At 40.5% G+C, this 27,680-nt stretch overlaps 1 protein-coding gene across 3 annotated transcripts in view; it reads right to left on the bottom strand.

Moving 5' to 3' along the window:
• Window positions 1-25,578, bottom strand: part of FARP1 (FERM, ARH/RhoGEF and pleckstrin domain protein 1) — a 380,744-nt gene extending 355,166 nt beyond the window's left edge. The window contains exon 1 of one of the 3 annotated variants that reach the window (XM_045821170.1): window positions 25,162-25,578. The gene's annotated coding sequence lies outside the window, so the exon portion shown is untranslated. Of the gene's footprint in view, window positions 1-24,501; window positions 24,525-25,161 lie in introns of those variants that run through there. The other 2 variants (XM_045821167.1, XM_045821169.1) reach the window with 2 other exon arrangements.
• Window positions 25,579-27,680: the final 2,102 nt, after the last annotated feature.

Raw genomic sequence — 27,680 nt, 5'->3', positions numbered from 1 at the left:
ATCCATAAATATTGGACTGAATATGCACCCTTAGAAAAATGAAAATTTTACATCTTTTTTAAACAATTTAGATCTGGTATTACTGCTTTTATAGTAAATTTTTTTATCAACTTCTACTGCACCTTGGCAAAATAAAATGAACATGTTCAAAATAAAATTTGAACATGGCAGATAAACCACATACCTGCATCACTTCTCTCACCAAAAATCCTACCAAAATAAAAGTATACCTATCTTTTCAAAAGAACAAAAAAATACATAGCAGCAGAAACAAGACATTCAACTGACTCTTCGATGATAGGTAGCAGAGAGGAGGAGGAGATGATTTGTGTCCTATGTTATGTTCAAAGGGGTTTCAACAAATAGGCCAGTTCCCACCCATAGTGCCTGGGAGGCTCCTGCTGCAGGGAAGGTTTGGGTAGAGTGGGACAGAGTGTGCAAATCAGATACAAAGAGAATGGACCTTGGGGCCCTAGGTAACCTTCCTCATCTGCCCCAACTGCCAATGATGAGGTTTATTATTCAAAGAAGCTGAACCAAGGAGATCAAATAAGCACATAACACCAGGAACAATGAAAAAGAGTGGTATGATTCAGGGTTGAAAATGCTGCAAGAGATGGTGGGAATTAAGGAAGGATATTAATACCCCAAGGGACGCAAGTTCCCTTCCTCCATTCTGCTTCCAGAAACTCGTAACTTATCCCAGGTTTATCCCAGGCAAGCCTGGTGAAATTATTCTCTGTAGAATCTGTATGAACCCACATACTGATATTTGAGGGTTTCTTCCAACATAAAGACCAGTTGCTGCTTCATCTCTACAAAGAAAAATCAATAGTTGACAAGCTCTGTCCACATGCACAAAGATACAGATTTGATTTTTTTGTGCCTTACTCTTAATATTTGCTCTTAATAAATAGCCAGTGATCAGCAAAAATTTAAGGAGAACCTACAAAATGAAAGTTGGGACCAAAGCAGAGGAAAACAGCCTTCTGAAACCATGTAGATGTTATAGGAAGCAGAGGAAAAAGCCTTTTAATTTAGAATTCATATCCCCAGAGAGAATATCATGTCTCAAAATACAGGGAGAGATGCTACAAAAAAAGGCCAAGAACTATTAGAAATTAACATACAGATACCTCAAATGTTTGTTTCTATAGTTAGGTGAATGGTTAATTTCAGGAAATTTCATAGAAAGTCAGGCAAAAAATAAATCTATGAAAATTTTAAAAAATAAGTAGGGTATCTTCTAAAAAGCCTAATATTCAAATAGGGAGAATTACAGAAAGAATTAAAATCATTTATTTTTCAAAATTCAAGAAATAGTCCAGTGATAAACAAGGGTCTCTAGTTTTAAAAGAAAAGCAATACCCACCATATGTAATTTTAAAAGGACCCATTGAGATATATGCCAAAAACTGTGAAACTTCAAAATATAACAGGTTAAGTGAAGGTTCTAAAATATTTCAGGGATAAAGAGAAAAAAATAAATCAGCCGTGGCTGATGTGGCTCAGTGGATTGAGTGCTGGCCTTCAAACCAAAGGGTCACCAATTCAATTCCCAGTTAGGGCACATGCCTGGGTTGTGGGCCAGGTCTCTAGCAGGGGGGCGCTTGAGAGCCAACCATACATTGATATTTCTCTCCCTCTCTTTCTCCCTCCCTTCCCCTCTCTCTAAAAATAAATAAATAAAATCTTTTTTAAAAAAAGAAAAATAAATCACATATAAAGGATGCTAGAAGACAATCAAGCAATATCTTTAGAACTTCAAAGATAATATTTTCTGAGAATCCAAGATGGTGGAGGATTAAGTAAAAGCTACACTAACCTCCTCCCAGGGCCAATCTGGAGTTACAACTAAATTGTAGAGAAATCATTTTGTATAACCAACTGAACAGCACCTGGAGAGAAGTCTTACAACCACAGACAGACAGAAGAAAACACTTCAGCACAGCGTGACTAGTAGGGAGTGTGGAGGGCTGGCTGGGCTCCCAGAGGTGGCAGCTGAAGTCCTTGAGGGGTATTTCAGTAGCTGGAGGATACTCCCTGAGAAGTGTGGAGTCTAAACCCCAAGCTGGGGTGCCCAGCTTACAGCACCAGAGCAGAAAGGAACCCAAATAACATCTACCTGTGAAAAGCAACAGGGTTTCAGTCAGCCAGGGAGAGAATGCAGGAGATGCAGAGAGTGTTTTAAAGGTCCAAAGCACAAAATTTCATTTGCAGCCACTTACCCTGGGTGCTGGCAACAGGAGGGCAAAGTGGACTAGAGATACTTGAGGAGAGTCTGGGGTAGGTGGCTCTGGGGCGAAAGCTCAGGGAACAGCTGCCAGAATCCATGTGCAGAGACATTCCCCATACTGCAGGAGCCATCTCTCTCAAGCAAAGCACTCCTCTCTGAATGCCATCAGCCTGAGGGGAAGAAATAGCACCCCCACCAGGAATTACTCTGCCTCACCCTGTGGTGCTTAAATCTGAATGCAGATTATAGACTGATTAGATTAACAACTAATCAGTTTAACAGGTAACTGGTTTAACACCTAAGGCAGAAAATACAAACTAGCAGCCAAAATAGGAAGATGAAGGAACAGACCCCAAATGAAAGAACAATTTTAATTTTCTGGAAAACAGTATTTTCCGGAAGAACTAGATGAAATGGAAGTAAGTAATTTATCAGGCTGAGAGTTCAGAGTAATGATTATAAGGATTCTCAACAGCATGAAAAAAGACATAAAAATGATCAGAAATAAAAAATGAAACATCTGATTAAAAATAATACACTGGAAACAATATACAGTAGGTTATATGAAGCAGAGGATCAAATCAGTGTCTTGGAAGACAAGGTAGAAAAAAACACCCAGGTGGAGCAGCAAAAAAGAAGAAATAATTTATAAAAATGAGGAAAGCTTAAGAAACATCTTGGATAACATGAAGCATAACAACATCCATATCAAGGGAATACAAGGAGAAGATAGCAAACAAGGGAATGAGAAACTATTAAAAGAAATAATAACTGAAAACTTCCCTATTCTGGTGACGAAAAAAGTAGCACAAGTCCAGGAAGCTCAGAGAGTGCCAAACAGGTTGGACCCAAAGAGGCCTACACCCAGACACATCATAATCAAAATGACAAGGCTTAAAGATAAGGAAAGAATCCTAACAACCACAAGAGAAAAGTAGGTAGTTATCTAAAAGGGACCACCAATTAGACTGTCATCTGATTACTCAAGAAAAACATTTCAGGCCAGAAGGGAGTGGTGTGAAATGTTACAGATGATGAAAAGCAAGAACTACAACCAAGGCTACTTTACACACCAAGGCTATTATTTAAAACCAAAGGAGAAATAAGGAGTTTCCCACACAAGAAGGTAAAGGAGTTTGTTAACACCAAGCAAATACTGCAACAAATGTTAAATGGCTTGCTTTAAGAAGAAGAAAAAGAGGAAGAAAAAAAACAGAGGGGAACAGTCTAACAATAATGGCACTACAGACTATCAATAATCACTTTAAATGTAAATGGCTTAAATGCTCCAATCAAAAGGCAGAGGGTCGCTGAATGGTTAAGAAAACAGAGCCATATATATACAGCCTCCAAGGGACCCATCTCAGATCGAAAGACACACACAGACTAAAAGTAAAGGGATGGAAAAAGATATTTCATAAAAAATGGAAAAGAAAAGAAAGTTGGGGTAGCAATACTTGTATCTGACAAAACAGACTTTAAAACCTAGGCAGACAAGAGACAAATAAGGACACTACACAATGATAAAGGGAACAATTCAACAACAGGATATAACCCTAGTAAACATTAATGTACCCAACATAGGAGCACCTACATGTAAAGCAAATCTTAATGTACATAAAAGGAGAGATCGACAGATGTACAGTCATAGTTGGGGATTTTAACACCCCATTGACTTCAATGGATAGATCTTTCAGGCAGAAAATCAACAGGGAGACAGCAGCCTTAAATGACATGCTAGATCAAATGAATTTAATAGATATCTTCAGAGCATTTCAATGCAAAGCAGCAAAATAAACAACTTTTCAAGTGCACATGGAATGTTTTCTAGGAAAGACCACATGCTAGAACACAAAACAAGTCTCAATAAATTTAAAAAGACTGAAATCATATTGAGCATTTTCTATGACCACAATGCTATGAAACTAGAAATCAAACACCAGAACACTAAAAAACACACAAAGACATGGAAGCTAAATAACATGTTATTAAACAATAAATGGGTCAACAATCTAACCAAGGAAGAAATTAAAAGATACCTTGATACAAATGCAAATGAGAGCACAACAATCCAAAATCTGAGACAATGGGAAAGTAATCCTAAGAGGGAAATTCATAGCATTACACGTCTATCTCAAAAAAAAAAAATACAAAAAACAAGAAAAAGATTAAAAATAAGATCAGAGCAGAAATAAATGAGAGTCTAAAAAAATGATATAAAAGATCAATGAATCCAAGAACTGGTTCTTTGAAAAGATAAACAAGACTGACAAACCTTTAACCAGAGTCATCAAGAAAAAAAGAGAAAGGACCCAAATAAATAAAATCAGAAGTGGAGGAGGAGAAATAAAAACTAACACTAAAGAAATACAAAATATTGTAAGAAATATTATGAACAACTATATGCCAACAAACTGGACAACCTGGACAAAATGGATAAATTCCTAGAAAAATATAGTCTTCCAAAATTAAGTCAGGAAGAACCTAAGATTCTGAATAGACAGCTTAAACCTAGTGAAACTGAAGCAGTAATTAAAAAAAAAAAATTCCTAACAAACAAAAGCCCTGGACTGGATGGCTTTACAGGTGAATTTTACCAAACATTCCAAAGAAAACTAACACTTCTTCTTCTCAAACTATTTCATAAAATTCAAGAGGAAGGGAGGCTCCCAACCTCATTTTATGAGGCCAGCATTATCCTAATTCCAAAACCAGATAAAGACACTACAAAGAAAGAAAATTATAGGCTAATGTCACTGATAAACATAGATGCTAAAATCCTCAACAAAATATTAGCAATCCAAATACAGCAATACATCAAAAAGATCATACCTTATGATCAAGTGGGATTTTTCCTGGAAATGCAAGGATGGCACAACATTCACAAATCAATTAATGTGATTCACCACATAAACAAAATGAAGGACAAAAACCACATGATTATATCAATAGATGCAGAAAAGGCACTTGATAAAATCCAGCACCCTTTTATGATAAAAACTCTCAGCAAAGTGGGAATTGAGGGAACATACCTAAACATAACAAAGGTCATAAATGACAAACCCACTGCCAGTATCATACTCAATGGGCAAAAACCACAAGTGTTCCCCTTAAGATCAGGAACAAGACAGGGATGTCCACTTTTATCTATCTTATTCAACATAGTACTGGAGGTCCTAGCCAGAGCAATCAAACAAGAAGAAGAAATATAAAAGACATCCAAATTGGAAAGGAAGTAGTAAAACTGTCTTTATTTGCAGATGATATGATACTGTACATAGAGAACCCAAAAGATTCCACCTAGAAACTACTACAACTGATACATGAACTGAGCAAATTGGCAGGATACAAAATTAATACTCAGAAATCAGTTGCATTTTTATATGTCAATAATGAACTAAAAGAAAGGGAAATTAAAAGAGCATTCCCAGTCACAATTGCTTCAAAAAGAATAAAAATACCTAGGAATAAACCTAACCAAGGATGTAAAAGACCTGTACTTGGAAGATTATAAGACATTGAGGAAAGAACTTGAAGAAGATACAAATAAGTGGAAACACATATTGTGTTCATGGATAGGACAAATTAACATCATCAAAATGTCCACACTACCCAAAGCAATCTATAGATTCAACACAATTCCTATCAAGATTCCAATGACATACTTCACAGAACTAGAACAAATATTTGAAAAATGTATATAGAACCACAAGAGGCCCCACAGAGCAACAACAATCCTGAAAAAGAACACCAAAGTTGGAAGAATCACAGTTTATAATATCAAACTATAATACAAGGCACAGTAATCAAAATAGCCTGGTACTGGCATAAAAACAGACACATAGATCAATGGAACAGAATAGAGAGCCCAGACATAAACCCATGCCTTTATAGTCAATTAATACTTGACAGAGGAAGCAAGTACATATAATGTGCTAAAGATAGTTAATAAATGGTGTTGGGAGAATTGGACAGATAAGTGCAGAAAAATGAAACTAGACCATCTTGTTACACCACAGACAAGAATAAATTCAAAATGGATCAAAGATTTCAATGTTAGACCCGAAATCATAAAAATCCTAGAGGAAACCATAGGCAGCAATATCTTAGACATTGCTCATAGAAATTTTTTATTGGATATATTTCCACGGACAAGGGAAACAAACAAAAAAAATAAACAAATGAGACTTCATCAAACTAAAGTTTTTGCATAGCAAAGGAAATCATCAACAAAATAAAAAGACAACCTACAGAATAGAACATATTCACCGATACGTCTGATAAAGAGTATTTACAAAATTCAACACCAAAACAACAAACAACCCAATTAAAAAAGGGTAAAAGACCTGAACAGACACCTATGCAAAGAGGACATACAGATGGTTATTAGACATATAAAAAGATGCTCAACACCACTAATCATCAGAAAAAATACAAATCAAAATCACAATAAGATACCATCTCACACCTGTCAGAATGGCTGTCATCAATAAATCAACAAACAACAAGTGCTGGTGAGGATGTGGAGAAAGGGGAACTCTTTTGCACTGTTAGTGGGAATACACATTGGTGCAGTGTTGTGGACCACCCTGCCTGGTCTCAGGAAGCTGTAACCCCCCGTGACTTAGGCTGAGTGAAAGACCTCCAGACCAGAAGCCACTAAGGAGACAAAACTTACTTCCCTGGCATGAACGCTGCCTGTTCTAATGCCTGGCTCTCACTACATGATCGGCAGTCAATGACAGGTAACAGTTCTCTAGGAAAGAGAATGAATATAAGACAGACACAATCACGTGGGAATGCCCTAAGGGAAGAGGCTCAGAGCTGTGGAAATGAAGGGGTGATGGACATCAACCCCTGCCCCTCGGCTTTGTCAAAGCCTGAGTCCCTGTGAGAAATCCAAGTCTCCTGTCTCCCTTTGTCTTCTCTGTTAACTCAGGCCTACAGAAATAGCAGGGCCGGTATAGCCCAGACGTAACCCTACGGTAATCAGGCCTGGGACATAGAATATGCAAGATCCTGTGAGGTCTGTTTCCTGGAGGATGTTATTAACTTGGAATTTAAAGGCACAGGCAGGAAACCTTTGGAACCTGTAGTCCTTTCATATGTTAAAACCCCAAACTTTGCCCAGAATCAGAGTGGGGGTTCTGTCTGCACCTTTGTAAGTCAACTACTTCTTTTGATCTTTTCTGCCAGACTGTGAATCCACAAACTAAGTCTGTATTCTCAATAAAAATCTGCTTGGGAATGGATATGGCGTGCTCCCCACTAGAGAAAGTGGCCATGGCGCTCTCCACTAGAGTGGCCCTTCTGTCCCTATTTCCCCACAGGACCTGGTTGTCTCTGTGTATGTTTTTCTCATGTTTTGACGAGCCTCCGCAGCAGAGATGGATACTGCAGACCGGTATCACACACAGTGCAGCCACTGTGGAAAGCAGTATCGAGATACCTCAAAAAAATAAAAATGGATCTGCCTTTTGACCCAGCAGTCCCACTTCTGGGAGTATATCTGAAGGAACCCAAAACATAATTCTAAAGACCATAAGCACCCTATGTTCATTGCCACATTATTTACAATCACCAAGATATGGAAGCAGCCCAAGTGTCCACCAACAGATGAATGGATAAAACAACTCTAGGACATGTACACAATGGAATATTACTTCGCCATAAAAAAAGAAGAAAATGAGAAAACTGTACTTGAACAATGATTAAAATAAAAAAAAGAAGAAAATGTTACCCTTGCAATAGTATGGATGGACCTGGGGAACATTATGCTAAGTGAAATAAGCCAGTCAGGGAAAGACAAATACCATGTGATTTCACTCATATGTGGAATCTAATGAACAAACTGAACTAACAAGCAAAACAGAGACAGGCTCATAGATGGTAAATAGATGACAGCTAATGAGGCAGGCAGATGAGGAGGTAGAGAGATTGAGCAAAAAAGAAAAAGGACTCATTGACATGGACAACAGTGTGGCGATTGCCGGGTAGAGGTGGATATAAGGACACTAAATGATAATGAAAAAATATAATAAAGAGTACACATTTTTTAAAAAGATAATATTTTAAAATTTTAATTCCACATGTAGTAAAATTATCAAGCAATCATAAGTATACATTAAAGACATTTTTACATGCAAAGACTCAAAAGAAATTAGCTCCCTTGAATCTTTCTGAGAAAGCCAATGGAGTATGTGTTCTATCAAAACAACCAGGTAAACCATGAAATTAGAGAATATGTAATCCAGAAAACAGGGAGCCCAGGAAAGAAGACTAGTTAAGGAAAGTCCCTGAATGACGGTTAAGTACAACACATTCAGATAGGAGTTTGAGGATGGGAGTGATACAGATGGTAGTACACTACACAAAAAACGATTTGGTAATAAAAAATATTGGAAAAATTGAATGAAAATTGACAGGCTTGTTGAAGTTATTTGGAAGAACATAGCAATGGGTATATTAAAAAATAAGTAAATTTTAAGAAATAAATTATCTCCATGAAAAGCAAAGTTTTTTGAAGAAAAAAGCAGTTAACACCACTAAGTGATAATGATGTATCCTACAATGACTGCGTTCATAAAACACTGTACTATAATGACATGGAGGGAGAAGAAAAAAGAGTAAGATAAGGGTTCAGATTGCTAAATCACTGTGTGCATTAGGAAGGACGGGGGGGATCTGAAAGTTTTAACTACTTAAACAGCCTTTCAACTCATCATCCTGTTTTCAGATCTTCCACCAAGGCCAAAAGGTGTCTCTATATACTGAAGGAGAAGATCCACCAAAATGAGGGACAACACCTGAAAACAGAAAGACACAAGACTCTAGGAAACAGATGCCATAAAGAGAAGCAAGGGAGGTTCCCAGGTTAAGCCAGAGAGACCCCTGATGCTGACCAGGTCAAGAGAGAAACCCAGCCCAGAAGGAAGCAACTCAAAAGACTTCAAAAACTAAATCTCCTAATGAATAAAACACAGAATATCTGAGCAACAGTTGAATTGGAATATACTGAAAGGGATTTAGACAAGGGGTGACAGTTTTAGAATGAATTAGGTAAGTATATGGAAATTGAAGCAGAGGAAAAGCTAGAAAATTATTAACTCCAAGGGAAGCAAAATTGGGCAAAAAAATGAAAAGCTGCCATTGTGTGAACATAAGCCATATGCTGACTGCAAGGCTCTACTGTCAATAGTCAAAGCAGAGTCTATTACAATAGCAGGATTTGCAAGTACCAAGCTATTGTGAGGTGTGTATTTCATTTTTGTATAGCTGCACATCATTGCCACTGATTATAATTAGAAAAAAATAAAGTTAGATCCCATATTATTCTTTGAAGCAACATGAATTTTAAAAAGTAAGTCACAGGCCTGGCTAGTATAGCTCAGTGGATTGAGCACGGGCCTGGGAACCAAAGGGTCGCCGGTTTGATTCCCCATCAGGGCACATGCCTGGGTTGTGGGCCAGGTCCCCAGTAGGGGGCATGCAAGAGGCAACCACACATTGATGTTTCTCTCCCTCTCTTTCTCCTTCCCATCCCCACTCTCTAAAAATAAATAAAACATTTTTAAAAAATAAGCCATAAAATTCTAAAAAAACATGAGGTTTTTTTAAAAGATTTTATTTATTTATTTTTAGGGAGGGGAGGGAGGGAGATAGAGAGAGAGAGAGAAACATCAATGTGCGGTTGCTGGGGGTTATGACCCGCAACCCAGGAATGTACCCTGGCTGGGAATCGAACCTGGGACACTTTGGTTCCCAGCCCGCGCTCAATCCACTGAGCTACGCCAGCCAGGGCTAACATGAGATTTTTTTAAATGCTCTCAGACTGAGGAAGATCTCTAAACATGACCTAGATCCCAAATGTCATAAAGGAAAAGACTGATAAAGTACAAAGCCAAAAGCAAAGTACAAAGTAGCACAAAGCATTTGTAATACATCTGATGAACAGCTAATTTTCTCCCTGTGCAAAGGAACTCCTACAAATCAGTAAGAAAAATATTTACAACCTAATAGAAAAATGAGCAAAAGATAGGAACAGGTAGTGAATAGATAGCCAAGACAATCCACATAGGTTGCCATCAATAAAAATGTGTCCAACCTCGACTAGTAATAAGAAAAATGCAAAATAACAATTAAGAAAAACTGACTTCTCACTGATCAGATTAGTAAACAGAAAACTTTAACTCTGGATCCAGACTGCCTCTTTCAAATTGCCACTTACTGAATGCTGCCCATGGGCAGGTTATGTCATATCTATTGCCTCAGTTTTTCCATCTGTAAAGCTGTGATGATGATAGTGCCTCAAGGGTTGCTCTGAGGATTAAGCAAGTTAATATTTATAAAGTACTTGAAATAGTTTCTGGCACAAAGTAACCACTATATGAGTTACTAAAACAAACAAGTATAAACTCTTAGAAAGAAATACAGCAATATCTATCTATATTAAAAACAAAGGTACCCTTTGACCAGAGTATATACCCTTTGACCAAGGATCCTACTTCTTGAATTTATATTTCAGATATACTCACAAAAAGATATCAAGGATCTTCATTGCAGCATTGTTTATAACAGCAAAATATTTGGAACAACCTTAATGTCTATCAATAGGGCAAGTTTACAAATAATTAAAGGTACCTCTATAAAATGAAATATTATATGCCAATAAAAAGAATGAGGCAGATCTGTATATACCACTATATAACAATCTTAAGAGTGTAGAAGTGAAGAGAACAAAATACAACACTATATAGTAAACGCTACCATTTGTGTTGTTGCTACATAAAATATTTTGGAAGTCATTTTTTTAACGAAGATTATCATATAAAGGTCCTATCAAATTTGTTTTAATGAATAAGAATCATGATTCATTTTTGCCAAAGTGATGGAAAAGTATATTCTCTTAAAGAAAGTAAACTTTCCCCCTGTAACTTTATTTTCACTATTTGCTTAACAAACCTAGTTCCACAGCATTGGGTTAAAACAAACTTCAGCCTGACATAACTCAAATGGCCTTAAACTCTTAATTAGTGGGGTTTAAAACCAAGACATGTTGGTTCACATGTGCAGTGGTATGCTCACAATATCTAGTAATATGTCAATAATTACAAGTCATTTTAAAGTACTGATGTATCTCAAAAATGTTTCATTTCTTTAATATCAGCATAATGTGCCAAATTACAGTACAATTGTTAAGTTTTTTAAAAGATAAATAACAAACTCCAAAATGGACTCAAAAGTAGAATTTTAAATCAAACTAAACATCACAGTATTTTGCGATGAATAATAACATTAAAGGAATATTCATATCATTCACTTTTGACAATCCTAAGTGCTGAACACCTTGACCAACTAGGATGCCTCTGTTTCAGAGAGACAGAGACTTCCCCCTCACATAAATACACATTCAATGACAGAGGAGAAAGCTATAACAACAGTAATAAAGAGTGCTATACTATATAATTTATAAAACAATTAAGAATATGAGCTTGTTTCATATTAAACAAAAATCTAAGTTCTCTAATGGATTAATAATGCCTCCACTGGATTCACACCAGTGGGTAAAAATAAAAATGCATAGGAAGTCAAGGCCACAGATGTGGCACTATGCAGTAGTCTGAGAGATTCAATTAAAAACAATCAAGAGACTTTGACTTCAGCATAAACCAATCAAGAGCAAGACTTTCTGGTTCTTTCAATCTCAAATTAAAATGCTCTTTCCTCCATTCTGAAAACAAGTCTGTGAAACACTGCCCAGTGAGTATCAGTTAAAGAGTCCAGATGTTCAACCTGTTTATGATTTAAACAAATGGCATTTCCTCACAAGAGACCACGGTAGCTAGAAAGTCAACAAACATTAATGGAAACAAATACTCATATGACAATTTCCTGATCCTTTCTTTTCCTCCTCTCCCCAACAATCTTAAATGCTATTAGGTATATACTGTTCACTAAACAGCAATTTATTTGAGTTGGTGCCAACTGCCTTACTTATAGAATCAAGCAATCTAGTGATTTACTCAGAGTTCAGGTAAAAAGGCAAACAGAAGTATTAGAAAAGGCCATGTCAGGTTAAATTTATAGGCTAGTGATGTGGAATATCACAGTTGCCAAACAAGTAATTTCTTTCCTCTAAATGGGGTATTTGTTTTTTAAGATCTTAAAGCTCCTGATTTGCAAGGCACCTCAGACATTATAGCACAGTTAAAGAATCTATAAAGTTACTAGAGACTAAGCAGGCCTGTACCTGACTGAGGATAAAATAAAGCCCAGAAGCTAAATAACAGATATGCCTTTCTCTGGCCAGTGTGGCTCAGTTGGTTGAAGCATTGTCCTGTAAACCGAAAGATCATGGATTCAATTCCAGGTCAGGGCACATGCCTGTGTTGTGGTTTAGTCCTGGTTGGGCACTTGGGAAAGGCAATTGATCGATGTTTATGTCCTTGGAGGGAGGGAGGGAGGAAGAAGGGACAGGTATTCTAAAGTAGATGAACATAGTCTAAGGGATAGGGTGTATAAATTTATACATGTATAAATTTAGATTTGGATCAACTTATGGCTATAATTTCAAGTATTTTACAGACCCCAGGAGCCAAAAAGCTGATGAGAAAGTCAGCTCAGGTATGACAACTTCAAGGTAATTTTACCAAGCCCCAAAAGGGGGTCTCATTTTCCTTCATTCAACAAAGATTTAGTGACCACCACCAATGGGCCATATGGCCTGTGCTAGGCCAAAGTTACACAGAAATAAACCAGAGTACAAGTATGCAATGGCACGATGCTTTTTTTCAGCACATATCACAGAAGAGGCAGACATGTTCCCAGTTCTCCCCTGGCCCCTACCTTGGAAATACTGCACCACTTTGCAGCCCAAACTGGCAAGCATACCCCCAGGAGTTTTCACTGCCAGAGGCATCCATCAGAATTAGGTGTTTCCCTTAACACTCAAGACTGTTCTTGGAAACACTCCTTCTACAGTTCTGTTTTCTAACTTGTGAAGAAGGCTAAACACTTCTAATAGAAAATGGATCTGAAACCTCATCCTCCAAACACCACTGAGAAAAAAAAACCCCAGTGATAAAACAAAAATACAAGGGGGAGGGCAGAATGTTAAGAGCCTCTAAAACTTTCTAAGCCCATTTTAGAAAATCTGCACATGATAAATATTCAAAGAGTAAGTCATTGGGAGATCAACTCCTCCCCATGGTGAGCTCAGTGGTATTCCTCTGAGGAAAGGTCAACAGGAAATGACCTCATTTTGACCTTAATCATATTAAGGATAACTGAAGCAATATTAAGGAGGGGAAAATTCACAAAACATATGTACACTATATTACAAATTGGGAAAAAAAAAACATTGTAAAAGAAATCTAGAAATTTAAAATGCCAGATGCTGACAATGGAGGTAGGTAGAATGTCTATGGGAAATTTCTGTTCCCAAATGGAACCTTCCACTCCAAAATGGAACTTTCTACTCCATTTTGCTGTGAACCTAAAACTTCTTTAAAAAATAAAGTTGATTTGTTTTAATTAAGGGAGAAAAAAACTATGTAAGGTGAATGTGAAGAAAGCAATGTCCATCTGTGTGTGTGTTGCCAAACTACTTGTCTTCATTTTCATAATTTCTATGATGACCCTGTTATCTTGGGAATTTAAAAAGACACACACACACACACAAAACAAGGTTATTTCTAAATGTTTTATTAATAAAAAGAAACATTCCATTAAACACAGCCAATTCCCACATGAGATATATTAGGATAGACTTATGATCTATTTAGGACAAGCAGAACACTCAAGCCATTCTTGAAAGCAATGCAGAAGAGAGGCATAGCCAGCATCACCCTGCACCAGGCTGGCCCATGCTGCAGCGCTGTGCTATGCTGCACTGGTCCCTGTCATCAGGTGATGACCAATAGCACCTACCTGCTAGAGGGCTGGCATTAGCATTCGGGGAACCCCTAGTTTCACAGCTCCTTTATTATGTGGCTTTAATTCAAAAACAGAAATCCTTCCTGCCACTGCCCACAACAAAGCATTAGTACTGAGCTGTTGTACGAAATCCTCAGCTTTCTAGCAATGGTGAGTATAATAGGTTTTCATCGAACATAAGTCTCAGTTTCTCAAAGCCAAACTGCTTTGAGTAACCTATGGTACTATTAACATAGGCAGCTAGATATTAATAAGGAAAGAAGCAAAGGGAATCAGACATTATTAAGCATAATCAACTGAGGAGCATAAACTTGTTCCACTAGAAAGTTACAGCTTCACATACTCCCCAGAGGATCAGAGCACTGCCCTGCAAAGGGGATTAATAACCCTCCCCCATACAGATAGGAAGGACCATCTTTTCAACCTCACCACCAAGTGTTCTTGCCCAGAACACTGTGAGGGGAAATAAGCACATGCGCATTCAAGTCAAAATGGCATAGGAGGAGGTGCTTGACCATAGAGGCCTGTCAGTCTAACCTGGAAAGGGATCAATTAGGCAGGAGATAGACCCATCAGATAGATGCCCGCAGAAGCCTGGGAAGCTTGGGAAGATAATCAATCATATTCCCAGGAAAAAATGTCCTTCCAAGCTCAAAATAGTATAACCCAGCTTAACAAAGAAGTGCTGCTCTCGCGCGCTCGCGCTCTCTCTCTCTCTCTCTACCTCTCTCTCTCCCCTCACTCCATCTCTCTCCCTCTCTTTCTCTGCCCCTCCTTCTTCTCTTCTCTCCATAGCAACCATGTGGGTCTAGAAGCCACTGGACTCCCAACACAGGCTCCAAGTGAGACCATGGGTATAGTAGAACAGCTCAGAATACTACTTACTAAGCTACCTGGATGGGGACTGAGACCATCTACCAGTCACCTGGACTCCAAAGGACTAAGCTTGAATATGAAACAGAAACTCTAGACAGTAGCATTTGTTTTGGCCTTGATGAAGACAAAATTGGACTTTTTCCATGGCAGGATGAACAGAGACGGGACACAAGGGAAGCCTTCTCCTTCTGCCAGAATAAATCTTGCCACACAACAATCTCCCATGTGTGGGTTTGTGAAATGCTTTTTTTCACCATCCCCTGAAAGAGCCCCACTTCCACCAGCAACAGTACCAATAATTGTGTCTATCAGGGGCAGAGAAGTATATTTTAAGGTGAAGTCAAGATATGTCTTTATGACTTATCCCTCAAAATGCCCTGAAGGAGTGGAAAAACAGTATTACAATGCTAAAAACACTGACAAAATCCTCTGTTGGCTGATTAAACCACCATCCTATTGACTCCAGAACTGCTTGCTACTGGGAATAAGAGGCAGGTAAGGCCCTTCCTTGCCTTGGGTGCAAAATTTAAGGGAGCACCGAAACACTCGTAATTAAGACAATCTTTTTAGAATATTTTCAATATCAAAAGTAAAAAACTTCACAAAGAACAAAGTAATGCAATTTTTAAATAAAGACAGGATCTGACCCTGAATTTGCAGGAACCATTTCACCACATCCTAATTTCAGCATGCTCAGTTACACCTGTCCTGGTAGAAGACCCCAAACTGAGCACAGAGAAGAGTGTGGACTTTAGGAAAACTTGATTTCACTTATTTAGTTGCTTGACTTAGGCATGCTACCCACTAATCTAAGTTTCAGTTTCCTCTTCTTTAAAATAGATATAATACCTTCCTCCTTGAATAAAATAAAAATATATGCAAAGTGCCAAGCTCATTGTCTAGCACAGTACTTAGTAGGAAACTGGCAATCCATACAGAATCACACTTGGTATCCAAGTTCTAAGGGGAAGCCAGAATGTGTATTCTATGTGCTGGTTGCCCTTCTAGCTCACAGTACACTTTCAAGCAATTTTCATGGGTCGGTTTTGATTGGTTATTGGGTTTTCCCTACTATCACCCTGAAGACATATTTTCCTTATTGTCTCTTCAGTTTTTAGAACTGACGGCCATTCCCAGCACAGAATAATGCTAGTGGAAGAGAGTGAGGGGGTTCTGGAGAACTAGGATGATGCCTACTCTAGTTAGCTCCTCAAGATGAACAGGCAGGTGATGCTCAAATAGCATAGCATGACTAGAAGACAAAAACAATCTCTTGAGTCTCAGAATTTTCTGACCAACAGCAAAGTATGACCATTTTTTAAATAACAGGACTCATCCCCCACAGTTCTTGCTGATTTACCTAAGAAACCTGGGAAAAGAAACTGTTCCTCCATCCTGTTCCCCTGCAATAGGCACGGAGTCTTACTGTCAGCTTTAGACCTAATAACGCTGACTCTGATTTATTTACACTGCCTGGGAATTACTGCTCTCAAATGGTACCTAGAGTCTGAGTTCAGACTTATGAGTCATTCTACCTCCTAAACAAAAGCAACACACTGATCTGGACCACAGGCCTCAGGCAAACTTGAACTTCTGAATCACAAATAAATCCTTTTGATAGCCATCTCCCTTAGAAAACCACATCTCACCCAAGTGTCATGAAGATCTATATTCCTTTGTTATGTGCTTTGGAAACACTAGAAAGGAGAAAATGGTCTTTGAGTAGATGGTTTCAATAATACAGAGGGAAAAGATTTGCAAAGCCCAAAGTATATATCATGTGACTATTTACATATGTAGACAAGATTGGCTTAACCTGCAGAAAAAAAAATCTTAAAAGGTTTTCCTGTTCCTGGATCTCTAAAAAATAGTTTACTTTTATCATTTCAAATAACAAGGCTGACTAATTATAAAAGCCATAAATATTTATTATAGGACATTTAGAAAACAGAAAAGAAAAAATAAACACTCATATTAGTCCTATCCAAAGAAAATCACCAGTTAAAAAAAAACTATTTGCAACACACAAAAACATACAGCTTACACAGAATTTTAAACATATGTGCTCATCTTTTAAGCAGCAAAATATAATAACAAAAGAAGAGGTAGGTGAACCCCAGACATAAGAGGTTCAACAAATAGCATTAGAAGTAATCTCAGACCCTCATTATCCTGCAGAATGCCAAGGGGAAACCACATTTTACAAAGAAATATAAAGAAATAATTTGTGACAAGGTGTACCTTTAAAGAGAGTTAAGCTTCAGCGAATATTTATTGAGAACCTATCTACATTCAGGGAATTCTGCCAATGCAGAGGTGTAAAATACTGAAGTAGAATATGCTCTCAATAAGTGAGGAAAGACTTCATGAGTTTCTTTCCTGGCTCTGCCAGTTACAAGCTGTGTTTGAAAATCAGTGAGGTTGGAGTGTTTAAATGACTTTCTACACATAAAGTAATTAGAACTTGGCTGAGACTCAGAGTTACTCAATAAAAGTTAGTGCTCAAATAAATAAAATGGGTAGATAAGAGAGAAAACACACTGGTAGAAACCCAGAGGGTCCAGGTTAGCAGCAGAGATAGAAGTTAGCTTCAGGAGGGACTTCTGGAAGGAGATGGGCAGAAACTGGGTGGATATTAAAGATGAGAACTGAAGAAAAAGCTCTTGCATTCCAGGCAGAGGAAATAAAAGATGTTGAGATGAGAGGATATGAGAGAGAAGGGCCCCTGCAACTTGCTTCAGGAACATCACACAGATCAGCATGAGGGTGGAGGGCAAGTCAAGGGAAAGGGTAAAACACAGGAGGCCTGGAAAGAAAATGGGGCAAACACTCCAGATTTCTTTCAGCCACCGTTCTTTTCAGTTATAACATTAACAGGCAGAATTGCATTATCCCACATTACAATCACGTCAAAAAGGAAAGCTTTTTAGATTATGCCAATAGGCCAAAGGTTGTTGATTTGTGTATTTTTAAATTACTTTTATAAGTAAGCATTTTCTTTAAAAACAAAAAAAAATTTCTCACTTCCAGCCAAGATGAAGGCATAGGTAGATACTTTGTCTCCTTCCACAACCAAAAGAAGGACAAAAACAAATTTAAAAACAAAAAATAACCAGAACTGCCAGAAAATAGAATTGTATGGAAGTCCACCTGCCAAGAAGTTAAAGAACAACCATTTGCCCTGTCTGGTGTGGCTCACTGGGTTGAGCAGCAGCCTGCAAGAGTGAAAGGTTGCGGATATGATTCCCAGTCAGGGCACATGCCTGGGTTGAGGGCCAGGTCCAGATGGGGGTGTGCAGGAGGCAACTGATCCATGTGTGAACATCAATGTTCCTCTTCCTCCCTCCCTTCCCTTCTCTCTAACAAATAAACAAAATTTAAGAAAAAATAAAAGAAGAAACATTCATCCAGATCAGTAGGAGGGGTGGAGATGGGCAGTCCAGGGGGAAAGGACTCACAGTAAGGCAGCGGCTAGAAGACCAGGGAGCAAAAGGCAGTGGCTGGCCAAGTGGGTGGTCCCACCTTTGTGTGCAGATAATCCGGGAGGAACAACTGGGGAGTGAGACAAACCACACAATCCACAGTTCCAGTGTGGGGAAATAAAGTCTCAAAACCTCTGACTGAAAAAACCTGTGGGGGTTGAGGCACCAGGAGAAACTCCCAGCCTCACAGGAGAGTTTATTGGAGAGACTCACAGGGGCCTAGAATGTACACAAACCCACCCACCTGGGAATCAGCACCAAAAGGGCCCAATTTGCTTGTGGGGGAGTGGGGGAAGTGACTAAAAGCTGGCCAAGAGCCCAGCAAGAGGCATTGTTCCCTCTTGGACCCTTCCACAACACACAGGGTCACTACGCAGCTCTGTGGGTTGCCTTGCCCTGCTGAATACCTAAGGCTCTAGTGCTTACAACGTAACAGATTCCCTGAGACAAAAGAAATATGGCCCAAATGAAAGAACAGATCAAAGCTCCAGAAAAAATAGAACTAAGCAATGAAAGATGGCCAACCTTTCAGATGCACAGTTCAAAATACTGGTAATCGGTGTGCTCAAAGAAATGGCTGAGTATGGTTGCAACATGGAGGAAAAAGTGAAAGCTATGAAAAGTGAAATAAAGGAAATGTATGGGGAACCAACAGTGAAGGGAAGGAAACCAGGACTCAAGTCAACGATTTGCAGCAAAAAGAAGAAATAAACATCCAACGGGAACAGAATGAAGAAACAAGAATTCAAAAAATGAGAGGCTTAGGAACCTCCAGTACATCTTTAAACATTCAAACATCTGAATCATAGGGGTGCCAGAAGGAGAAGAACAGCAGCAAGAAACTGAAAAATTATTTGAACAAATAATGATGGAGAACTTCCCCAATATGGCAAAGGAAATAGACTTCCAGGAAGTCCAGGAAACTCAGAGAGTCCCAAAGAAGTTAGACCCAAGGAAGCACACACCAAGGCACATCATAATTACATCACCCAAGATTAAAGAAAAGGAGAGAATATTAAAAACAGCGAGAGAAAAGGAGACAGTTACCTACAAAGGAGTTCCCATAAGACTGTCAGCTGCTTTGTCAAAAGAAACCTTACATGTAAGAAGGGGCTGGAAGGAAGTATTTGAAGTCATGAAAGGCAAGGACCTACATCCAAGATTACTCTATCCATCAAAGCCATCATTTAGAATGGAAGGGCAGATGAAGTGCTTCCCAGATAACATCAAGTTCAAGGAGTTCATCATCACCAAGCCCTTATTACATGAAATGTTAAAGGGACTTATCTAAGAAAAAGAAGATCAAAAACTATGAACAGTAAAGTAACAACAAACTCATAACTATCAACAACTGAATCTAAAAAACAGAAATAAAAACTAAGGAAACAACTGGAACAGGAACAGAATCACAGAAATGGAGATCACATGGAGAGTTATCAGTGGGGAGGGGAACAGTGGGGGGTGATACAGGGAGTAAGAAGCATAATTGGTAGGCATAAAATAGACAGTGGAGAGTTAAGAATAGTATGGGAAATGAAGAATCCAAAAAACTTATGTGTATAACCCATGGACATGAACTAAGTGTGGGGGCAATGCTGGAGGGTGGAGGGTGCAGAGTAGAAAGGGGATAAAGTGGAGAAAAAAAACTGGGACAATTGTAATAACATAATCAATAAAATATTCTTTAAAAAAGAAGCGTACACCTGAAACCTATTTAATTTTATTAACCAATGTCACCCCAAAGAGTCAATTAAAATTTTTTAAAAATTAGACAGAAGACTTGATACTTAACAAATGAAGATATAGAAATGGTTAATAAGCACATGAAAAGCCACCATGAGTCATCAGGGAAATATAAAATTGAACCATACTGAGATACCACTACATGCCCAGCAAGCAAAATGGCTAAAATGAAAAACACTGACCATTTCAAGTGTTAATGAGGATTACAGTAACTGGCTGGCTCATACATCACTGGTGGGGATGTAAAATGGCAAACGCTTTGGGAAAAAAACAATGGCAGTTTCTTATAAAGTTAAGCGTACACTTATTATAAGACCCATTGATAAAAATGAAAACAGATCACACAAAGACTTGTTCACAAATGTTCATAGCAGCTTTATTCATGATAGTCCAAACTGGAAACAACCAGAGTGGCCAAAGGTAAATAGATAATCAAACCGCAGCATAATCCGGACACTGAAATACTACTGAATAACAGAAAAGAAATGAGAGGGAGGAGGAGCATGAAGTAGGAGAGGAGAAAGGAGTAAAAGTAAAGAAGAAAAAAGAAATTAGAGCTAGTCACAGTGAAACTACAGAGCACCTAAAAACAGCCAAGGAGAAAAGACAGGCTACTTACAAAAAAAGAAAAATTAGCCTGACAGCCAAAATGTGTGATACAGGAAAAATAATCCATATTTGCGCACCCAGGTAATCTATCATTCAAGAACAGAGATATTTAAAGGCATACAAAAACTGACATTACCACCAAGAAATGCTTACTAGTGGAACATCTAAAAAAATATCTCTCTGGAAGAAGGAATATTATCACGGAATCAAGTTTCAACATATAAGTAGACATGATGAGCACATTAAATCTATACAGACAAGAACTATATAAAACAATGACAATTTGAGGGAGGCTAAAAAATGAGAAAGATATATAAAAGAGCAGAAACTAAAAGGTTAATGGTGGATTTGTGTGGTAGATTTCAGGTAAGTTTTACTTTCTTCTTCATGCTTTTATTGTCTGATTTTCAAAATAAACCTGAATCTTTTTACAGTATTACACAGCTTTAAAGGATAGTTTAAATTTTTAGATTAGAATGAAATAGAATCAAAATCAATTATCAAAATTTAAAATTCCCAGGACAGCTACCTATCAGTGCTAATATATCAGTGCTAATATCAAATTTCCCATAAAAACCTTAAAGATTAATTTGAAAGAACATCAAAACCTAGGCTTAGTCATTCACTCAACAAGTGTTCACTGAAGGTTTGGTATGTGCCAGGCACTACACTTGATCCTGAATTAATAGTTTGAAAACAAAAAATAAAAGTCATTATCATACCAGATTTATAAATCTTCTAAGATACCTGTATGGAACACCAAAAGTCTATATGTAAAGTGAAGTAACTCTTCTCGCAAGGAATGTTACTGTAACAGATATATAAAGGCAATAGTTAAAGGCAATCTAGTTTGATCTATAGTTCTTTTGTTTAAAAATGCATGCAAAAATATGACAATTTTACACATGAAATTAATTCAGTGTCAGTGATGTAGTCTCATGTTAATTTGATTGCCATTCTTGCTGTTTGTCTATGATTTCCATCCCACATTAAAATTAGAAAACTGCAGGCCATGGCTGTTGTGGTTCCTGGATTGAGCATTGATCTGCAAACCTGAAGGGTGCTGGTTTGATTCCTGGTTAGGGCACACGCCTCTGTTGCAAGCCAGCTCTCCAGCTGAGGGTGTGTGAGAGGCAACTATATTTCATGGTCCCCTGGCTTATTTCACAAGTATCAAAAACTTAGAGCACTGTATTTAATATGTATCAATCATTCACCTTTGCTCAAAGTACCCATTTTGCAAAGCACTTAACTGACTTAAACCAGGACAAAGGCAGCCTATAAAAGGCCAATTGCCCTACTTCATACTAAACATTTTCTGGGGGTTTCTTGATTAAAAACAAAGGTTGCATTTGGAATAAAAGGACTGGCAAAATCATTATTTCAAGTAACCTGAATGGAAACTACTGGGCTCTGATCATCGTGGACATGTAGAACTGGTTAACACAGTAACCTGGCAGAAACAGAGGGTGCAGAGACTATGATGAAGTAAGGCCCCAGCGGAAACCCTAACCACTAAAGAACAAGAAAAGAAGTTGATCCACCACTTTCCAGGGTAGGTGAGCCGTCCTTTCAATGGAAAGCACCAAACAATAGAAGAGACAGACACAGGAACCTGCAAGCCCTCCACCTCTCCCCAGGCAGCGGTAACGATCACCTGGAATACCTAGGTACCCAAAATAGAAATAACTCAAGCAACTGTATTTTGGGATTATTATGTGCTCCTCTCTTACCTGTAGCATCTTCAGTTAGGAGGGAAAGTGCATTTCTCAAAATATTAGGCAGTTCTCTGCAATAAGCAAGGCCAGTTACAAGGGGTTTGTTTCAATGCCTGGGACACCATGCAGTCAAAGCATTTAGCCAGGTACCTATGAATCCATAAAGCTTCCCTTATCCACTAGAAAAGTCACAGTGCCACCTTTCCTAAAAAGCATTCAGCAATCAAACACAAGGTTCTTTTCTTTTGTCCAGTGTTTGTTACTTCCTCTAGAGAGAGAATGGGTTTTCTCTTTTATCACAAGTACCCTCCTCATTCATATATATATGTGTATATATATGTGTGTATATATATATATATATATATATATAAAATTTTCCAAATGAATTAAACTTTTCTATGCTCAATGAATGTTAGAGAATTAATTTCACTTTTTGAAAAGAAAACATTTCAATATTCTTATTTAATTCTTATCTTTTTAAAAAGCCATTTTCTTGGAAAATTTCTTTCATGAAAAAGCAAAATAAGAACATTCACCTGTGTTCCTTATAGTCTCACTTCTGAAATAACTGCCATAAACCAGAAGAAATTGTCTAGGATAGATTTTTAAATCTCCTTTTAGTACATTTGTCAATAGAGGAACATTATAATTATTTTATGAACCAAGGAATTAAATCCATGTATAAATTTCAGGATAAGACTATTATTATGAAAGGGGCCTTATACACCTAACTCTAAAATTTCTACAGGGATACAACTCCTAAATGAAAAAGCATACCCCAACTCTCAGGGGCTTGCTATAGAACCTGTGACCCTAAGGGGTACAGCTACAACATAACCAAGTATTTGAAGTTTTCCATCCATATAAAAGAAACAAGAGATTCTGGGAAGAGCTGGGCTGGAAAGACATCACTATATTCCCCAGCACTTCATTCATCAAGCCAACCACTGGCCAATAATGTGTCTATTTATCTTACCCAGAAGCGGATCTATTAACCAGACATTCTAAAAACACAAATGTTTCATTGTACTTGGAGTAACTCCAATATGGGTGCCATGCTGCAGAACCATGCTGCAGGAATACAAAGTAAGCCATGTGGATGCTGAACCCACATATGAAGTGCATCATCGCAAAATGTAATACCCAGAAAACCAACCCTTAGGAAAGGCTAAGGGTAACTCCTCAGTAGGAAGGTTGTGGAATGAGGCGAGAAAGCCAAATACAGGACTCCACAAGGACCCACTTGATCCAAACAATGAGGACAAATTTTAATGCCACTCCCCGAAAGCTCTCAAGACTAAAAAAACCTGTTTAGACTGAATTAAAAAAACCAAGACAATACTGGAGGATGTCCTGAAAGGGGCTTAGCAAGTCACCACTGTACACATTAAACATAACCCAAAGCTACAGCCAGGGTGAAGGCACGCCTGAATAGTGGAGAAGATGGGGGCATCTATAAAAGCCACGGCTCAGGAGGAAGAGGAAACAGAAAAGGGCCAGGCTGAGCAATCAAACCTGGGAAACTAACAAGACATTAACAACAATAAAACGAAAGCGCCAGAGGCCAACATGGTACTACAGAAGGCTCAGAGAGACAAGCTGAGATGGATAAACTGTTCCAGATGAGACACAAGCTCTCCACATCTCAAGGAGCATGTGATACCATGGCCCTCGTTTCTTTGTGAGCCTCATTTCTCTTCTTTTGGAGGAATGGTACACAGACCCCAACAGCCGCTGAGCTCTAACCGCCACAAACAAAAGCCAAACCCATTACGGTGAACTCCTTTTTCCCCCTCAAATAAAACACACACGTACACTGAAAGCTCTGGCCAGATCACACAGCTAAAGTTTCCGGAACTTATATCGTAAAACCACAATCAGAAGTTGTTTTTGAAACGCTCACCACAAAAAATCTGTGTCCTTTCTTTAAAATAAGGAAAAAAAAATGTTCTCCATAAAGGCAAGAGGTAAAGAGACACAAAATCTAACGTGGGCATTGGGTGTGTTCCTCTCCGTCACCCACCAGAGACCTAGCGCCGCGCGTGGGCGAGCTAGGGGCACCTGGCAGCTCGGTGGCACCCACACCAGCGGCCAACTTCCCGGCCCTAGATCTGCTTCGGGGGCCGAGATTACTGCCGGAGGTCCGGAAGCGGCATCTGGCGCTGTCTCCGCGCTGGGTGGGATGGGACGAAAAAGGAGGAAGGGAGCCGTGGGGTGGGGAAGGCGAGTGGGAGGCTCAGGCAGAGCCGGGCAGGGCAGCTCGAGCCTGGGAAAGGGAAGAAGGTGCAAAGGGCGGCGCGAAGCCCAGAGGCTCCGAGCTCCTGCTATTGTTGCCGGGGCTGCCCTGGGCCCTGAGAGCAAATCTCCTGCCTTAGATGGAGAAGCCGGGTCCCCGCTGCCACCGCTCCCCACCCCCCCCACCCCCCCCCGCTTTCAGGAACGACCCTACGGGCCACTTTCCCACCTCCACCCGCACCCCAGATGGGCCAGCTCCGGGGGCCGGGAGTCGCACAAGTTGCCACCCGCCCGCCCCACAGCGGTCATTGTTCCCAACGCCTCCTACCTCTAGGCACCGGCTGCTCCCTCCTACTCCCGGCCTGCACGATCAGCAGCTGCGGGCCCTCGGCTCCAAGGGCGCGGCGGCTTTGAGCTGTGAGTGCAGCTGGGGCTCTTGGCTAATAATACCCGCGGGCCGCGGCTGCCGCACGAGCGAGCAGGGTTGGCGGTGGCCAGCCGCTGTCCGAGCCATCAAAGGTGGCGTGGGGCGGAGGGGAGGGCGGAGCAGGCACGGTGGGTGGGGAGGGAGCACTGGGTCGCCACGGCAGCCTCAACGACTAGCCGAGCCCCCCAGAGCGCGGGGAGGAGCTGCGCAAAGCTGACGGCGGCCGCGTCCCCAACCCCGAGCCCCGCTAGCAACCCTGTGCCCACACGGGATTCGCCGCCTCTGAAGCCTGCAAGGGGGAAGTGAAAGCCCTCGCGCCCCTCCCCAGACCTGGGACGGCTCCACAGCCGGGGGGAGCTGGAGAGCCGCACAGTTCCAGCTGCTAGGACAGCGGGAGAGCCACAGCCCCCTCCAGCGTTCAGGCCCTGGAGCTGCGCGTCCGTACACCCCGCCCCTCTCCACCATTGGGGCAGGTGAGCGGTGGGGCAGCGGGTCCGCAGCGCCCCTCCGCGACCGGGTCGAGCACACCTCAGATTTGTGTCTTACTTGGTCCAACAGTCAGAGCCAGTCTGTGCGCTCTTCGCCACCGAACCGAGCGCTGCAAGCGCTGGGGAATGCGCTGAGCCACCAGGGACCTTCCAGTCCTGCTGCTGTGGTTGCAAGCGACTGGAGGAGAGTGGGAGGGCGGGAGACAGGGAGACCAGCGCATGGACGAAACCAGAAGCAGCGGGAGGGTGATCGGTGGCGCAGGTTATGCAAGTCGCTTGTTGAGGTCATCAATGGGGGTGCACTGCCTGTGTGCCCACCTAGGATTTTACTACGTCGCGCGGGGAGCGGTGCTTTGCAGGGACCTACGAACACCCCTCCCACCCGGGGCTACAAGAGCGGGCCACTCTGGGCTGCGAGGGACTTAACCACGGAGGGGTAATTGCCTTCTGCCTCCTCACCCTACTGCCTGGGCGCGGTGTCTTCCACCCCGGTGAATCCAAGGACAATCCCTTCCTCACCCCCTCTCCGGGGAAAAGGCGTGGAATGTCTTAGGAGCTGGTTTACAGATTTTTGTTTGCCTTCAGGGTTTGTGGAAGTGGATAAAGGTTGGAGCAAGATTCAGGACCGAGGATGCAGGACCTAAAGGGGACAGTCACTGGTCCCACCGTCCAGCTGAGTTCTGCCGCCTTACCATCTCCCCTTTCTGACTCTAGTCTCCCTTGATCTTCATGTCGCAGTAGACCCTCTGCTAATGGAGGGAAAAGGTCTGGTGGCAGCAGATTAGGAAAGAAAGCAACCCACTGGTACTTCCCAAGACTAGTGGGCGTCTGCCTCTGAAGTCCCTGGCTCCAGAGCCGTGGTCGTTTTGTGACCAGTGACCTCAAGCACAGAGTGTAGATTTCATGGGAGAGTCCTCAGGTGAACTTGCAGATGAATAAAAGCAGGGCAGGGGGCCCTTGAGGGAGAGCGTCTGACACAAGAGCAGGGCTTGTTACAAGGAAGGGTATTTGTGCAAAGCTAGTGTGAGTGGTTTCTGAAGAAGAGCAGAGACATGTTTTGAGTATAAAGCACTGAACTGTATTTTTTTTTTTAAACCGCCTGTATATTTGGTGAAGGGGGAGGTAAAGAGGGCATATAGGCCTCAGGTCTAGAAAGAAACGGCAGATAGGTAGTTTCTGGTTGAAAAGAAACAGTGGGTTCCAGGTTTGGCTCTGATCTAACAGCTGTGTGGGTCTAGAACAGCGGTCCCCAACCTTTTTAGCACAGGGGACCCGATTTTCCACGGATGGAGGGGCTAGAGGGCAGGAGGCGGACCTCAGGAGAGCTTCACTTGCTCACTGGGTTCACCTGGTGCTATGGACCCGGTGCAGGCCCAGACGGGAGCTGGGCCAGGGTGGGGCGCAGAGACGCTATACGGAGCTCAGGCGAGCTTTGCTCACGGCTGGTTTCCTAACAGGCCAACGGATGCTACCTGTCCACGGCCCTGGGGTTGGGGTCCCCTGCTCTAGACTAACTGTGGATCAGAGGTTTTAGGCCAGTGATTCTGTAAGTATGGTCCTCAGACTTGCAGCAGGAGCACCTGGAAACTAAGAAATGCAAATTCTTGGGCCCCACTTCTGACCTACCTTCTCAGATTCTTCAACCTTGTGTGCGTTGGAATCGCCGGGAGGGCTAATTTCAACTAACTGGTCAGAGCTGAAATGGGGCCTGAAAATTTACATTTCTAACAGGTTCTGTGGTAGTACTGGGCCTAACTTTGAGGACCTAATCATTATATTAGATTAATGGGTCTCAAGTTCATAAAATCACCTAAGATTGTTTAAAAAAAAAAAAAAAAACTCAATACCCAGGCTTCACCAAGCCAAATACATCAGAATTTCTGGGATTGGGACCCAAGCCTCAGTAGTTTTAAAGTTCTGCAGGTGATTTGA

Source organism: Phyllostomus hastatus, unplaced genomic scaffold (genome assembly GCF_019186645.2).
Source record: "Phyllostomus hastatus isolate PE091 unplaced genomic scaffold, TTU_PhHast_1.1 phas_scaffold_46, whole genome shotgun sequence".
NCBI classification, from domain to species: domain Eukaryota; kingdom Metazoa; phylum Chordata; class Mammalia; order Chiroptera; family Phyllostomidae; genus Phyllostomus; species Phyllostomus hastatus.
The sequence above is the reverse complement of the archived record's forward strand: the minus strand, read 5'-3'. Positions and strand labels throughout refer to the sequence as shown.